This window comes from Arvicanthis niloticus, chromosome 5, assembly GCF_011762505.2.
Source record: "Arvicanthis niloticus isolate mArvNil1 chromosome 5, mArvNil1.pat.X, whole genome shotgun sequence".
Lineage (NCBI taxonomy): Eukaryota > Metazoa > Chordata > Mammalia > Rodentia > Muridae > Arvicanthis > Arvicanthis niloticus.
This window is the reverse complement of record NC_047662.1, coordinates 106,775,726-106,792,936: the sequence shown is the minus strand read 5'-3', so window position 1 is coordinate 106,792,936 and position 17,211 is coordinate 106,775,726. Positions and strand designations below refer to the sequence as shown.

The following is a 17,211-nucleotide window of genomic DNA, read 5'->3' as shown; positions in this document are numbered from 1 at the left end:
AGGCCAGAGGGTGGAGCCAATTAAACATGCCTCCCCAGCCCCTCCCTCCTCTTCCCCTTCCTATTTAACTCAGGTCCGCCCTGGGTTTTATGGGGAGCACATCCATATCTATCCACCATCCATCATGCCAATAAACCGGTTTTGGAAACCAAGGACTTTCTTGTGTGTTGGGGCCACACCGTGAGGAGCCATGGAGAAGCCTTAGTGAGCAGCCGGGCCTAACTTCCAGCTGGAGGAACCTAGGGCGTTCCCAGCTGACTACACACAGCTTGGTGTGAGGAACCCTGAGGCTCCCCAGCCTTTTTTACCTACACACATATATAATTTTAATTTCAACAAAGTGTATGAATAATCTCAAATTCATCAAGCAATTTGCAATCACTCTATGAATAACAACAGCCAAAAGAAGAAAAGAAGAGTTTTATTAGGCTATAAGTGTCAGTACAGGAGTACTCTTTCCTCTTCTGTCAGTTAATGGCACCATGTTCTGCCTGACCCTGAGATAGAAGGATTCCTAAAATATAGACAAAACATTTAAGAGACAAAACCTACTTTAAAGGGCATTAATTATTTGTCATGAAACACTGAAAATAGTTCTAAGGTAGTTATGTTAAAATTCAATAAATAATACAATATTTACCTAGTTTCCAAGTATCTAACACACAAAGGATAACAAAACAAGACTTCAATAGTATCATGCTAATTATGAAGAAAAATTCTAATTGCATGGTAGCTAATCCAGGAGTCACTAACTTTATTAGCCATTTCAAATTAATGTCACTAGTAATGAGGAAAGTAAAAAGCCACTTGTATGATGTAATCAGAATGTTACCTCTGACATAGTCTTAACTAAGCATATCAATGAATCAATCTCCTTATGAAAAAATATAAAATCTAAACAAACTAAGGCACAGGTATAAAACTTTGCATTCCTTAGAAATTAAGCAAAAAGAAGGGACTGTGTTGATGAGCTCATTGAGTGGGGACCAGGAAGGGGGCAACATTTAGAATGTAAATAAATAAAATATTTAATAAAATAAAAATTTAAAAAAGAAATTCTAATGCCATTAACCAAAATGAAAGTCTAAGTTTAAAGGGCAGTCAAATCACAATTCCACACTTCAGATTACTATAAAAATTATAAAGGAGTTAAGACCAAAAGTTTGGCCAATACCTATATAGTTTTAAAATAGGTCAACAAATATTTAATGTGCCTTTCCTCAACAGGCAGATTTTGTGAACTGTTTTTAGCATCTTACTACAAATAAAGAAAAGTAGAAATAAAATCATATACTATTTCTTTTTTTTTTGACTAATTGCTTTTCCAGGACTTGTTATAAATGTGAAAAGATTAAAACACCTCATTTAAAATATCAATTTTGACTCTTACAGAGATGCTGTCTAATTCAATAAGTAGAAAGTTAGAAATCACTATTTTGCATATTCCATAACGATGACTCTTAGATAAAACTGTCTAAAGCCAAATTGAAAGGCAAAGAACAATACAAATTCGTAATACAACTTAACTATAACAGGACAAAGGAAAGAATTGAATTACAGAAGAACATACCAGATAAGTCAAGTTACTATAACTTTTTTTTGCCTTACACTGGATGATGAACAATATTGTTATTCATTATATATTATTATTTACATGTCATACATTTTGAAATGTTTTGTTTTTTAATATTGAATTTGACCAATCAAAAATGCAATGTAAGAAATAAGCCATTTTGGATGGTTATGGTCTGGTGAATCACTGTCTTTATGTTATGTTGTGTGCTCTTGTCTGACCAGAGAATCCACCAGAATTGAAAACAGTGCAAAATTAAATATAATTTAAGTGTACTTGACCATTAAGCCTTAACAGGCTGTAGGCATGGAAGGTTGGAAAAGTATCATAATTCCCCATTATTAGTCCTCCCTTTTCAACTCCTCTTTTTTGCACACTACTCTTTAGCACTCCATTCATGCATCTGAACTGACTTTGTGACCTGCTGTAGCCAACATAATACAAACAAGAAAGGAGCTTTTAGATGGTGTTTAGCCTTGGCTTTGAGAAGACTTAAAGGTTTGTGCTCCTAGACTTGAAACCATCTCATCTCTTATGCAAATGTGTGCCAATGCTGATACCTCCGAGAGAAAATAATGAGAAAGCGAGGCTATATTTATTAAGTTGGCATGACCTACCCACGGCTGACTAACTAAGAGACAACTTAGCTGAAAGCAGTCAAGCCTGGGGTCTTAAAAACTGTATGTCCTTGGCATACACATCTCTGAGAAGGGAAAACAAAACAAAACAAACGAAGCATTTGTATTGAGCATGAGAGTGTCGGCTTCATTGGTTGCTTAATTACAAATTTCATCATGTAATTATCAAAGCAGATACTAATATTAAATATGCAGATTCTTTAATTCTATGAGCAGTATTTCTTCCCTCTCTTTTTTCCCCTAAAAATGAGTCATTTCAGAGACTTCTATAGTGACAAAAGGCAAGCCCATATCTGGATGCTTAATTCAGGACCTGCTGCCCAATAAAGTATATGTGTTCCTTACTGCCTCATTCTCCCTAACATCTTTAGAAAAACTAGATGCATTATTATTAAGTTAGGATGCCTGTGCTAAGATGGAGCCAAGAATCAAATCAACATACAAGGACAGTTGGAATTTGCTATACAGGGACAGAAGACAAAAACCTGTATCTCCTGGGCACTTAAGCTGTTACTAGTTTGAAGCATGGTATCTTTTCTTCTATGCCCTATCAGTTTATTCTCTGAGCAGCAGTAGCAGGCCATGTCTATCACAAGGCCAGAGTGTTGGTATAGAATAGGGGTATGCAATCATTTCTGGGATGAGTCCACTATTTCTTCCTAGATGCTTCCATAAGAACAGAAAACATCTTTCAAAATAAACCCAGGACAAATCATTTCCCCGGACTTATGCCTATCAATATGACTATGCAGATGAATAAAAACCTTGCCTTTTCTGGTTCTGTAGTCTTGTCCCTCACATTCAGAGCAAATCACTTTCCCTGTAGATTAAAGTCACCCCACTCACACCACACTAAACTTTCCCATATTCTGTATATATTGCCTTCATTTTGGCAGGTGTCATTTTTATTGTCACTTTCAGGAGTTCCAATCTGTTGTTAAAAGTGTTCGTTAACACACATTTTCTCATTATAATGTATAAATCACAAAGCCATAGGCATGAGAATCTTTTAATGTAAAAATACCTTCTCTATGGAAAATTTAAGACAGTGCAGTCTTAAATTAGATTAAAATCTCAAAAGTGGGCTAAAATAGTTACTTCTCAGAAGAAAATGGGGTAACTATATTTTAAAAATAAAATGGAAAGCTCAAAAGAATACATGACACTGTGAGGCAGTGTTACACAAATTTCAAATACTGTGGCTCTGTGCAAACTTTACTGTGCCATAGAGGACGAGTATTTATGAGACAAGCGAGGAGGGGTGAGAGGAGGTATTTTTAACAAAGTCATCAAGGCACCCCTGAGGATGGCATATTTTCCATGAACATGCAGCATAACTTGGTACTCTGCTCAAACACCACACAGTAGAGTGGAAATGACACATTCAGAATACTGATTCTCCCACAGGGAACTCACCAGTGAACTAGGAAAAGATCACAGGCTCTGACAGCTGATTGGTGAATTAATTAGGTGCTAAACTCGGCTAATGCTATTGTAAATTACATGTGGGCCATGTACTGAGAAACAGAGTGAGTCCAAGGACGCTAGGTGTCACACAACTGTAGGATAAAATGTAATCAGAATCCAGAGGGAGGCCTGAATGCCATAAGTTTTGCAGAGACCTGCTGAGATTAATCTTACTGATATTTCTTTCTGAGAGGAAATTTACATGGGGTAGCAAAATTATTTAGTCTCCAGAGGAAAGAAATTCAGGCATTTTTTTTGTTACTTTCCAAATTTATTCTCATGTAAGCATAAGCATATTCATCAACTTCTTAGCAACCCCTTAAAGTAGTCCTCCTTCTGTGTCATAACAAATGACAGGGGATTTGGAAGGAAGCACAGAGAGGACTCCTTTGTGGCTCTACTGAGACATCTTCACTGTTATTATTGAGTACCTATTCACACTAAATATTATTGGTCTGGGGGTATAGATCCATGGTATAGAAGTTGCCTAACACTTGTGAGGTTCTGTGTCCAATCCTTAAGACTATAAGAAGAAAATAAAGAAACATTCTTTTTTGCTGGCCTTTCTTGCTAAATATTTCTTGGTAACATCTTTATCAATTATGTCTTCTTGAATATATTAGCTGAATTTTCATAGCTCTGATAAATATCTGAAAGATTTTAAAAGAACTCATACTTAGGGCCATAATTTCAGAGGGTTTCAGTTTATGTTTAGCTTCTTCCATTGTTTTGAGTCTGAAATGAGGTAGAATATTATGGTGGTAAGTGCACAGCTACTTTCCTGATGGGGCAAAAATTAGAGAAAGACTGAGAAAAAGAGAGGCAAGGCCCTCCTCAAAAAAAGCTCCCACTGACTTACTTCTTCCCTAAAGAGTTCACTGTCCTCCAAAATGAGTTTCCACTTCTGGGTCCATGTTTGTTACATGTGTACCCAAGATTGAAGGTTTGCGTTTAAACCATAACTTTGGGTAAACCATTTAATCTCTCTGCCTTTAGTTCCTTTACATGCTAACTGGTAATACTGTTAACAATATTCTCTAACCTAATAAGGATAGTTATGTGAATCATAATATATTGCCTATCACATGGCAATCATCTTAAGTCAAAGAATCATCTTTAATGTTCTGAATGACTAAATTAAAAGGTCTGTGCCTTAAAATTTTTCAACTTTAAGAGAACCTAAAAACAAATTATTAACAGTGCTCGGTGTATCAAGGATAGAATGTGGGCTTTTGTAATAGATCTACTTGTTATTTTCCCCATCACTTCCATAAATAGAAGAATATAGACATAAATATAAACCAAAAATTGATCTTTCAGATAAAAATTGTCTCTTAAATAAAACTCAAGCCACTTTTTTTTTCTTGTGATGAGCAGGTCATGCCACAGCCAGTTAAGGTACAGTGGCATCTCAATTAACTGTTCTACTTTCCCAGAAAAGAAAGCATGAGGGAAACAAAACTTAATTACATCACTTTGGCTGTTACCATGTCAAGGCACTAGGAGGTAAAGAGGAGTCAACTCAAATCCAGATTAATTAATTTCAAATCCAAATTAATTAATTAATTAATTTCAATTCTTCAAAATACCTATAATTAATATTTTAACTTCTTTAAAAAAAGTATGGATCTTTGAAGATAAAAATGGTTATACAATAAAACATGTAAAGAATGTTAAAATTTTTAGCTTCTTACATTTTCCTGCCTCTGTATAATACACTCAGTCATAAAACAAGTGCCCCGATCATGGATTGTATAAGGATGTGCACTAGCATCAATTTAAGAATAAACATGAGAGTATTCCTGAACTGAGAAATATAATGAAGCCTGAGGTATTTACACCCTTTGTTCTGATGAAGAAGGCTGAACCGTTGCTATGAGACACTAGATAAGTAGAGGTCAGACCTAAACTATTAAATCTTGCTTTCTACCTAACAAGATTTGCGTGGTTTGCTAAATTCTTTGTGTTAGAAAAATAAAAATATATATAAAACAATTTAAATCATATTCATTATGTCTGAAAAATTAGTTAGTTACGACCAGAAATCAAGTAAAGCTTGGGGCTCAATGATGCCATCCTCCAACCACAGAATTAATTTTTCTGTTCCATGTAAGGAAGAATGCCAGTATTAAGACTGTGGTAAACAGGACAGGAAGAATGCCTAGATTAAAAGCTTAAGAACCCCTGTGTTCATTCCTAAGTTAATCCTATATTTTTCATTTTAATTTACTTAAGTTTAATTCTTTTAGGAAAACTATATGTTGGACAGGATAGGGAGTAAGATTAGGTTAGTTTGACATTTAGACTTAAGATGACAAGAAGACTGTGGTGGTGGGAAGAAGAGTGAGCTCCATCCATTAAGCCAGCATCTTCTTATCAGTGTGATGGGAAGAACATGTAGCTATGCCTACAAACATGGGTTTTCACTTGTAACCTGGAATCCCTCCAGTGCAGCTCCTCTAGTTTCTCCTTGGATACTCGGTTTTCTACCCCTTTGAGTATTTTTTGCTGTATGCTCTGCACAGATATTCTGGATACAGACCTTATCAATTTGTTGTTTAAAATGTAGTATATATGTGGGATTTTCCTGACAATACAATTCCAATCAACACCTCAGCTTTTTAGCTTGTTTCTCTTTAACAGCTATTATTATTATTATTGATTATTATTAAACATTTATTTTAATATTATCTTATTATTACCCAATATTACTCACTTAAAATGCAAAGCCTATGACAAAGATTGTGTCTGTTTATATTACTTATAATCAGGAAACATAAATGAATTTAAGTTGCTGTTTTGCTTCTGTGCTTTCTAGAATCCTCCACTTGTGTGTAGATGATCCACTGAGGCTTCAAGTTACAAGAAATCAATTGTGTTAGAAAAATAAAAAATAAGTAAAAAAAAACAATTTAATTCATATTTATTGTCAGGCCTAACACGAGTTCTAATCTCCATTCCACCTTCACCCTTCAGGTACCTGAAGGCCAGAGGTGGAGCCAATTAAACATTCCTCCCCAGCCCCTTCCCCCTTCTCCCCTCCCCTTTTTAATTCAGGTTAATCCTGGGTTTGAGGGGGTATGCATCAGATCCATCCACCGTCTGCCATGTGAATAAACCGGTTTTGGAAACCCAAGGACTTCCTCGTGTGTTGGGCTGTGCCACCATGAGGAACCGTGAGGAGTCTGGGAGAGGCCTTTAGTTAATGAGCAGCCGGGCCCAACTTCCAGCTGAAGGAACCCAGAGCATTCCCAGCTGACTACCCACAGAATGGCAGGAGGAACCCTGGGATCCCCAGCCTTATTTTTTCCCTACTGTAGGGAGCCACGGTGAACAGTGACAACATAAACCATTACAAGATGGTGCTGGCATCTGGTGCTCCCACAAGTAAACAACTAAACTGTGCAGGTGCAAGAGGCGAAAGCGCTCCAAGCCACTGCCCATCCCGGGGCATAATATGGGGTGATGAGTAAGCACCCAATCAGAAGTGAACACGCCACTCTAGGGTGCATATAAGCAGTGCCTTTTTGGGGCTTGGTGTCTTCTGCTTCAGCTGATACAAGAATAAAGCCTCATTGTAGTAACTACCCGAACACTGCCTCCCGTGTCTCTCTTGCAGGCGAGGGGACTCGGAAGGGGCGCAGAACATCTGGTGCTGAAAACCCGGGAAATTCAAGGCAATGCTGAGACACCCTCCCACCCCCCCACCCCCCCAGACTCGGGGCAGGTTAAAAGACTACAGGATCGAGGTAAGTCTCTGAGAGGTATGTTTGGAGTGGAAGCCTTAGGTTGCAAGCGGATTTTCACTCATTGCCGCCACTGCACTAGTTGGCCTCTTGTTTGTGTTGCTTTCACTTTTAGCTTATTTATGTTGTGAAGATCCAGTTTGCAGCACAGCTATTAAGTCAAGAGGTTTTAGAAGAGGTCCACTCCAGTGTATCAGAAACAGAGCATGTTAGCCAGCATCAGGCCAAGGAGCCTGGAGAAAAAGATAAGGCCAAGGAGCCTAGGAAAGGGAAGCAGGCGAGAAGGCCTGGACAAAAGAAGCAGACTCAGGAGTCTGGTAAAAAGGGAGAGTACTCAAAAGAAACAGAGGCCACTGCAGGGCCTGTTAAGAATAAAGACCCTTCACCAGCTGGTGAAGAGAGAGTAGAGGTCAAAAGGACCCCCCTTTACCCCATTAAGGAGCTTGCCACCATAGACCTTAGCAGCTCCGAAGAAGATCTAATGCAAGGAGAGGAAGGAAGCCTAGAGGAAGAGGTAGCTGCCTATGAACAAAACAGATATGGACCAAAAAATAACCGTCCTGAGATAAGACTAAGAAAGAACTTGAGTCCCTCGGCCCCGCCCTTGCCTCCGGCCCACGCCCCGGGCAGCATCTCTAATTCATTTCTCAGCCCAGGAGATCGGAGACAGCTACAGCTGGCATTTCCGGTCTTTGAAGGGCCAAAGGGAGCCCGTGTCCATGCCCCAGTAGAGTAGAGGCAGGTCAAAGAATTAGCTGAGGCAGTACGTGCATATGGAATTGGGGCTAATTTTACTGTATCCCAAGTGGAGAGATTAAGTACAGCTGCTATGATGCCAGGAGACTGGCAGGACACAGTCAAGGCGGTACTTACCAATATTTGGAATGGAAAGCGCTCTGGAATGAGCAGTTACAAGCACAAGCCAGAGCTAATGCAAGCATTGAGGGTCAACAATTATGAACTTTTGACATGCTGGTTGAAGTTGGCATACACACGAACGACCAGACTGCTCATCCCTGGCAGATAGCATCAGCCGCAGCAATAAAGGCATGGAAGTCTCTCCCTAGGAAGGAAGGCAGTAACCTTTATTTGTCCAAAGATAATTCAGACATCTAATGAGTCTTTTTCTGATTTTGTGGCCCGAATGACCGAGGCAGCGGGTAGGATTTTTGGTGACCTGGAACAGGTGATGCCATTGATAGAACAAATGGTCTTTGAAAATGCTACAGCAGAATGCCGCACAGTCATTGCCCCTCATTGGAACAGAGAGTTACAAGGCTGGTTGAGAGCCTGTTGCGGCTTGGGAGGTCCCCTTACTAATGCCGGACTTGCAGCAGCAAACTTAGAAATGGCTGCAGTCCTCCTCAAAAACAGGAGTGGGTGCCTATGTGGTTAATGATAAGGTTACATCCAAACAATACCATGAAACCTCACCTCAAATTGTGGAATGCCTAGTGGTGTCAGAGGTTCTGGAAATCTTTCCAGGTCCCTTAAATATTGTTTCAGATTCCTTCTATGTGGTTAATGCAGTAAAAGCATTAGAAGTTGCTGGGTTAATTAAGACATCTAGCAGACTTGTAGAAGTTTTTCAAAAGATTCAGCTTACCCTGGCTAAGCGAAGATTCCCTGTCTTTATAACTTATATTAGGGCTCACTCAGGCTTACCGGGACCTATGTCCCGTGGAAATGACCTGGCAGATCGAGCCACACAGTTGATTGCAATTGCCCTTTTGCCAAAATTAGATTTGGCTAAAGCCTTTCATAAAAGGTTTCATGTGACAGCTGAGACACTACGATGTTGATTTAACATCTCTAGAAAGGAGGCCAGAGATATCGTGACTCAATGCCAAAACTGCTGTCAATTCCTACCTGTTCCCCATACTGGAATTAACCCTCGGGGAATTAGGCCATTACAGATCTGGCAAATGGATGTTACTCACATCCCATCCTTTGGCAAATTACAATATTTGCATGTTTCCATTGATACCTGTTCTGGAGTTATGTTCGCCTCTCCATTGACCAGAGAAAAGGTGCCCCATATTATTCAACATTGTCTCGAGGCTTGGTGTGCCTAGGGAAAGCCTAAAATCCTTAAAACTGACAATGGACCAGCCTACATTTCTCAAAAGTTTGGACAATTTTGTCGCCAAATGGAGGTGACACTCCTGATGGGACTTCCTTACAACCCTCAGGGACAGGGCATCATTGAGCGTGCTCATCGTACCCTTAAAACTTATTTGATAAAACAAAAAGGAGAAGTTGAGGAAGCTCTGCCCACGGTGCCATGGGTTATTGTCTCTCTGGCACTTTTTACTCTTAATTTTTTGAATTTGGACAGTCAGGGCAACTTGGCAGCTGATAGCCATTGCCTGGAACCAACTAGGCCAAAAGAAATGATAAAATGGAAAGATGTTTTGACTGGTTAATGGAAAGGCCCTGATCCTATTTTAATAAGATCCAGGGGAGTGGTTTGTGTTTTTCCACAGGAAGAAGACAACCCGTTTTGGTTGCCGGAATGCCTGATGAGACGCCTCACAGTTGTGACAATGATTCCTCAGAGGGTTCCCCTGTGAATGCTTTTGATCACTACATGGATTCTCCAAGTTTGGGTTCCTAGTATATATAGTGAATTTAGATGGGCTATCCTATCTGCTTTTCCAAAACCTATGCCCTTGCCTTCTTAAAAGGTGCCGCTTCTGCTAAACAGAATTTCTCCTATACCTTTAACTATACCAAGTGAATTAATGCCTCAAATACAAATGGTTCTAAAGGTATTATTAATGGTACTGGATTGGTAAATCATATGCTCAAAGAGGTGACCACCACTCTTAAGATAGGACCGACTCCAGTTTGTGTGTATCCTCCATTTCTTTTCATTTTATCCAACAACTCCTTTAATACTTGTACCAATGTAACTTGCTTTATGTCCCAGTGCTGGTCTGCTCTTGTCTATAAGCAGGCCCTAATAGCCAGAATACCACAATGGATCCCTATCCCCGTTCAGACGTTTGGGACCTTGACTTTATTTTGACAGAAGAGAGACTTTGGCATTACTGCAGCCATTATCACTGCTATTACCATCTCTGCAGCTGTAGCTGTGACAACCGGCATAGCCATGGCTTCAGAAAAGACTTCTGAGGCTTTGACCACTCTACAGAAAGTGGATGCACACTTGGCATCAGGCATTCTGTTGGTCAATCAGAGAGTTGATTTGCTCCAAGCCCATGTGGAACAACTCACAGATGTGGTTCAAATGAGCTGCGTGTCAGCAACCATACATCTATGTATTACACCTCTGAGATTTATGAACGATACATTCATTCAAAGCCATAATCTTTCTGCTGATTTACAAGGGAATTGGACTAAGGAGCTGGACCAGATGCAGCAGCAATTGCAGATCCGGATCTTGAGCCTTAATGGAACACGAGTGAACCCTGTTACCCTTGGCGATTTTACTTCTTGGCTTACCTCTGCATTTTCTTTCTTTCTTAAAGGGTGGGGATAGGTTTGTTTGCTGCATCCCTATGTGGATTAGTGTTCATGTTATGGTTGGTCTGCAAGCTCAGAGCCCAACAAAAACGTGACAAGGTCGCTATCGCCCAAGCACTCGTAGCCTTGGAACAAGGATCTTCCCCTGAAATTTGGCTATCGATGCTAAGAAAGTAACTGATGACTGAGACCCTCAGTCGATGCACCCCAAGGGTTCAGCCCATTGCACTGGGTCGATGAGATGTCTAAGTCTAGCCAGCCCTTGCCTGAATAACTGTGGTTCCTGAATACTTAGAGGTGTTTGTGAGTGGGTACTCGACAGGGAATGTTCCATGAGTGTGGATAGATTTCCCGAAAGTATGCCTGATTGCAAAAAGGTTTGATGCCAAGAAACCTCCTCCCCTGGTGGCACCCCAGGGTGGAGGCTCCCTTTCCCCAACAAAAGGCATCGAGATGGGTATGGGAATTATTACTCATTGCACGACAACAAGAGAAGAAACCCATTACAATATCTGATTTTGCACAGGGGATCAGGCCTCTGCTTTCCCTCACTGAGTTGGTGCCCCGCTTGATAGGCAAAAGGCTGTTCCATCTTTATAAAATAGATAAGGGGAGATGTAGGGAGCTGCGGTGAGCAGTGACAACATTCACCATTACAAGATGGCGCTGGCATCCGGTGCTCCCACAAGTAAACAACTAAACTGCACAGGTGCAAGAGGCGAAAGTGCTCCAAGCCACTGCCCATCCCAGGGTGTAATATGGGGTGATGAGCAAGCAGCCAATCAGAAGTGAACACGCTACTCTAGGGTGCATATAAGCAGTGCCTTTTTGGGGCTTGGTGTCTTCTGCTTCAGCTGATACAAGAATAAAGCCTCGTTGTAGTAACTACCCGTACACTGCCTCCAGTGTCTCTCTTGCAGGCGAGGGGACTCGGAAGGGGCGCGGAACACCTTACAATTTACTATGTCCAAAAAATTAGTTAGATGCTACTAGAAATCAAGTAAGGCTTTGGACTCTGTGATGTCATCCTCTAACCACAGTAATAATCTTTCTGTTCCCTACTGTCTGTGTAGTCAAAGGAGAGGAAAATATTTCCATGGTCTCCTTAATGGAAATAGTTCATGAAGAATAAAGAAACCCACACCTTAAAATACTAAATTCAAGCAGAGGTTTCAGCATGTATAACACAAATCAATATGAAGTGATGGAATTGATCCAATCTAAGTTTCAATAAAAGTGTTTTTCTTTTCTTTTCTTTTTTTTTTTTTGGATAAAACACAAAGACTTTAATAGTCTTATTTAATCCATTGATAAACCTTAGGTATATAGATGAATGGAAACAAATCATATAACTTAGGCAATCTTCTCTAAATATTGTATCTTAGAACCACAGTGTTGTTGATCGATAATGACTAGAAGAGGCCCACATATTTGGCCCTCATAATTAAGGACATAACCAAATTTTAAACATGCAGTCCTTTGGAATCTCTATGATACTGTAATGTGCAATCAGAAGGCATCACCTTGATAGGTTCCCAGTACATTCATACAGAGAAGTACAAAGGAAAATCCTAACCAATACTAACAAATTTTTTAGAAAGAAATAATCTTGTGCAATATATAAAGAAACGCCTAATTAAAAGGTCAACATCTTATCCTAGGCATTGCCCCAAGTGACTAAAAATAATAAAATATACACAAAAGATTTAAATTTATGCTCAAATTAAACTGCTAAGAAACTAAGTGCTTGGCTCAACTGAAGGCTACTGAAATGTCAAAGCATGTAGTCTGTGATGGACAATAAGCCATCTCTTTTCCCACTAACAGTTGCTAACTAATCTTCAGATGCTATTAAGTAAGCAACATTGTTGTTGCTCCCTCTCAAGCTCATAAATAAGCTCTGGATCCTGGATTGTATCCAGTAATGCATTGTGCCTTACTTTAGGCAGATCATACCAGGTAGATGGTTAATGGTGTAGAAATATTCTGCAGTCATTTAATGCATCCTGCTTCACAGATGCTTTAAAGCACTTTCTAATTAATTGACAGAATTAAAACAATTCTATCATTTTTTCTATATGATGTATCTTAAAGGTTTTCTTAAAGGAAAAAAATATGAACCATCAAAGATCAGCATGGCATTAAATGAAATGATCTAATGACATATGTAAATGTTCCTTCTCTGCCAAAAAGACCATGAAATAAGGATGGATTAATTAGATATGAGTTACCGAATCCACTATGAGAAGCAGTTGACTGGCAAAACACACTGAACAAACAGCTGCAAGCACCAGCAAGGTGACAAGTACTTGTGGGAACATCCTTCAGGAGGGTAGCACCATATTCATCCCACCTAGGAACATGCTGACATATTGTTTCAAAAACAAATCTCATCTATACCATTGCTTTATGTAGTTGAGTACAGTATATGTAAGCTTTATGTAGTACGTGTATATTATATGTCAGACATGTTCTTATTCTTTTTTTCTTTGTACATTTTGTTACTTAAAATAAGCCCATATAATTCTCTTTTAAAATAAGAACCAACCAACCAACTAACCAACCAACCAACCAACCAACCAACCACAAAAACCAACAGTTCCATACTAGGCTCTGTTATACTCAAACACTCTGAATCTGATTTAAAGACACAGATACACATTTTTACTGCCTCTAACTTGACTTTAACATATTTGCAGATAATACCCATCATCTCAAATAGTTTAGAATTCAGTTTTCTACAAACAAGTAAATTTAATCATTTGAAATTCACATTGCTTTGCTGTTGTTTCTGCTCTGACAATTTTTTTTCCCAAACCAACATATAATATTTTATTAGGTAAAATTTTCTCTTACACACACTTATATTAGTTTTGAAAAAAAATAGTTTTAAAGACTGTTGTTAGATTTCTGATAGAAACAATGTTTAAACTGAAACGGAGTTGAAAGCCTCCTTTCCTGGGTATGCTTTTCACAGTACCTGAGGGTGCTCTACACGTTTTCACTGGGGAAGCACTATAGATTCCTACACAGTTGTGACGCCTTTGAACAAGAAGGTCTAGCACAACAAAATATTATTAAAGGTGTAAAAATGACACTCATATATCTTCACAGTAACTAATTGCTGTTTATTTGGACTTAAGGCCCACTCAACAGGAGGGCATGCTTGTTACCAGAAACCATGCCAACTATGCAGTATAGTGAAGTCATCATGGGATTTAAAGAAATACTTACTATTGTCACAGACTAGCATGTTTTCCTATTGCATTCTAAAACTCAGCTTATAACCACAGATTAAGATCCCTCACCCCTCATCAAAGAAGCTTCTTTGTGCCACATACAGAGATAATCACAAAAATCCACACCTGGTCAATATTCAGAGATGAACTGATTGTAGAGTATCAAGGCCCAGTGGATACACCTACAGGACAGTTTTTGTACCACAGACTGAGGATGAAAGTAAAATGAATCTAATGTTAGAATAAGTCAGAGGATGTAGGATTTATCTTTTCATTTTTTCATTGATGTAAAGTTTTACTAAAATGGAAGTTGTCACTGTAGAAAGGGTTTGCATAAGGATTTGATATTTTTAAAACACCCCTTCACAAGCAAATGGAATTTTAATGTTCAAAATAACTTCCACTAATTCCATAAAGCAATAATTTGCATTTCATTTTTAGCGTGTCAAAATATAATATGCGTGTACCCGTGTACTTTCAAGGCACATGTAAAACATTGGTGTTTTGTTTTTAGTATTAGAGATAGCTTTTGAGTTTCCATAAATTCAAGCAAGAAGAGGTTACTTCATCCAAATTACTAAAACCTACAATACAGACTGAGAAAGTTAAGACATATCCTAAGAAGCAATTATATTAGTGTCTCTGAATAATTTCAAATGTATCACATTTTAAGTGCCATTAAATATTCCTTTTTGATTTGAAGAACTTTTTAACAGACAGTTTCAGTAGAGCAAATTAACAGCTTCCCTGATTCTTTTTACATAACCATCAATTCTTCTATTGATGGATCTAAAATAACATAATAGACAGCATTGTAAGCTTACAGTTAGGGATTGTAAGACTTGAATTTTGTCAATGATGCCTTTATATTTGTTACAGCTAATTCAATACATTTTTTTATCTATGGTATCATGTTTCACTTCTGGACACAAATTTATTTCTAAATATTTTCTTATTAGTCCTTTCTTTTCCTTTTTCCCCTCCCTCCTTCCTATCTTCCCTCCTTTTCTCCCTCTCTTCTTTTTCTTATTTAGATCTATATTTCTGTTTCAGGCACACTGTCTTTCCTATGGACTACAACTTACTTTTCTATACTGATATGTATATGTGTATATGTGTGTTCTCACGATATAAAGTAGGTAGACCATCTGCATTTAAATCATATTTTTCTTGACACTATTATTCACCTGAGATATGTGGTGTAGGGTAGAAAGAGATATATCTTTTTTTCCATAGAACTTTTATTTATTTAATTCTGTGAGTCCAGTAGGTTCAGGATAAAACTTGTAGGGTCTCATTCACCTGCCTATGCTTAAGTTAAATGAGGAACTTTTGCTTGTGTGTTTAAATTTAATTTTATTTTTATTTTTCAGGTTTTTGACACCAGCTCTTACTGTTATGGTACTGGCTGAACTTGAACTCACAATATTCTTACTTCAGCTTCTTGATTGCTGGGCTTACAGGTATACACTCACACAGTATTCATAACAGATGCTAGATAAGCCTTATGTTCCCATCAATCCTTATATCCATATTATTTTCCCTGAGTTTCAGTGTACAGATGAAAGCAGAGATTACAAATGTTTCATTCCAAAGTCAAACAACAGAAGAGAAGCACACATATTCATACATAAAATTTTGATGAAGAAGAAACATCATAAAAAGAGACAGGGTAGGTTGAAATGTGGGCATAAGATGCACCGACCCACACAAAATATATACATAATACTGTAGAAATTGTTGCTAGGACTAATGACAAAAGAACCAGAAGGTATATGGTTTTAAATTTATTTACCCCTCAGGATCCTATACACCTACTACATCATTAAACAAAGCATGAACATTCATAAAGGTACAGCTTCAGACAACAAACATTACATGCAACTTTCTCCTACATACATGCATTTGACAGATTTTTTGATCATATTCTTCCCATTTCCTTCCCTGCAATTCCCCATCACTTTTGTATTCATGTCCCCCCCCCTCTCTCTCTCTCTCTCTCTCTCTCTCTCTCTCTCTCTCTCTCTCTCTCTCTCTCTCTTTGTGTGTGTGTGTGTGTGTTAGTGAGAGAGAGATTTTAAAACTCACCAAGTCCACTTAGCACTGCCTCCATGTGCATGGGAATAGGATATTTTATAAGTAGCCTTTTAACATCTGCGTGCATAAAGAGAACTGGCTCTCACTCCCCTAGAAATCAATTGCCAGTACCCACTCAGCTAGTAATTGGACTTCATAAACCGCCCCCCATCTGTGCTGTCAGTTGGTTTGGTGTGGTTGAAAGCTTTGTGCCTGCAGTGACAGCTGACTGGAGTTTACATGTGCAGTTGTGTCTTCATGTTCAACAAATGTTTTATTTCAGACAGTGTCTACCTCTGATTCTTACAATCTCTATGTCACCTTCATGATGACCTGGGAGGCTTGGGAGTAAAGTTCTGATAGAGGCATTTAGAGCTGACCACTTCACAGTCTCTCATTTTCTGCACCTTGACTAATTGTAGAACTCTATATTAATAACCATCTTCTTCAAAAATAAAAGCCTCTGATGAGTGTTGTGAATGAAATTAATCTGTGTGTATAGTTGAAAACACTTGCTATCAAGTTAGATTATGTAAGTTCAATTCCCAGATCTCACAAAGTCAGAGATTAGTTCAGAAGATATGCATACAAAATTCATAATTAAACAAAAGACATTATAACTCTGGAATATGGTAAATTTTTCATATAGGATATGAAGCAAATATGAACAGAAGCTAAGTATAGTTTAACAAATTTTAAGATGCTATTTACTTTTATTTTATAAACACGATGAAAATGAACTCAATGTTTACCTCATATGTTTAAAAATCCACAGAACAGATTAGAAGCCCCAAGAGCTCATAATGCTGTCTTCTCGTGTCACTCTCCAATTCCTATAAATAAAAAGAAGGTGAAAGATTATTCAGATTAATATATGTCTTTATGGTGATTAACTATAAAATTTTATTATTATTCCACACTGCCACTTAAAAAGTGCTTCCCAGTGTTTTGCTGCTATTATAGCTTTTGTTAAGCTGCAATGG

General features: G+C 38.3%; 1 protein-coding gene across 2 annotated transcripts in view; it reads right to left on the bottom strand.

The window, feature by feature from the left end:
• Lingo2 (leucine rich repeat and Ig domain containing 2) overlaps positions 1-17,211 on the bottom strand; it is a 1,212,628-nt gene that overhangs the window by 684,908 nt on the left and 510,509 nt on the right. For both annotated transcript variants that reach the window (XM_076935173.1, XM_076935174.1), the window contains exon 3: positions 16,981-17,061. The gene's annotated coding sequence lies outside the window, so the exon portion shown is untranslated. The remainder of the gene's footprint in view (positions 1-16,980; positions 17,062-17,211) is intronic.